The sequence below is a fragment of the Macrotis lagotis genome, chromosome 5 (genome assembly GCF_037893015.1).
Source record: "Macrotis lagotis isolate mMagLag1 chromosome 5, bilby.v1.9.chrom.fasta, whole genome shotgun sequence".
Classification (NCBI taxonomy): Eukaryota; Metazoa; Chordata; class Mammalia; order Peramelemorphia; family Peramelidae; genus Macrotis; species Macrotis lagotis.
In genome coordinates this window covers 147732258-147733273 of record NC_133662.1, presented here as the reverse complement: position 1 = coordinate 147733273, position 1016 = coordinate 147732258, and positions in this window count along the sequence as shown.

Below are 1016 nucleotides of genomic sequence, written 5' to 3'. Positions count from 1 at the left end.
CTATGTATCTGGATCTGTGCTAAGTATTTTACAAATTATCTTTCACAACAACCCTGGAGGTTTACAGAAGAGGAAACTAAGGCAAACAGAAATTAAGTCACTCGTAAGAGTCTGAGATTTGAACCCAAGTCTTCCTGACTCCAGGACTAGCACTCTAGGCACTATGTCAAGGGAAGGTTGCCTCAAGTTTGCCCCTAGCACTTTCTTCCCTCTCTCTGACCATAGGAATAGATACCATTTCCCCTCACGCTGCCTCCAGGAGCTTAGTAACAGCTCTCTGTCTCATCCTTTTTCTCTCACACACTCCCATTTTTTTTCCTCTCTCACTCAATTATTACTCTACACTCTCCTCCACAAATAATTAGGGTCTAGTATACTACAAGTGTTCAAGAAAAGGTCATGATATATTTGGAATTGTTTAAACTAGTCTGGGAATAATTAGTGATTTCAGACAACTGTGGGAAATACTGCCTTTTTCTGTGATTGTTAAGTCTAGTATTCTGTCAGCTTCATCCATGATGCTAACCTCTAAAGAGGATTTTCTACTTCCTTTGCTATTAAAAGTCTGTGCTACCTCCTGAATCCTCAAACTGCCTATTTCCCAACAAGGACCTCTGTCTCCTGCCTTCTGACCTGGTGCATGCCTCCTAATGACTGTCTCTATCAGTTGAGCTCTATAAATAATCATGTGCCAGACTAGCCTTCACCTAATCTGATAAGCCTACCCACATCCTACAATTTCCCTTCATCACCTCAATGCTTCAACACCACAGGCAAGGTTTCTCCTCTAATTCTAGTACTAGATATAGCATGCCCATTCCCACATACCCTTAACAGATTGATCTTATCCAAAGCTACACTAATAACAAGACTGACTAGCTGTATGACTGTGAACAGCCTCTTTCTTGGCCTCATTTTTTATACCTGAACAAGAAGTGGTTGAAACAATGACATCAGAACTAACCTTTGCATTATGCCTTCTAGATGTCATGCCATGTTCTTCCCAAGGTCAGGTT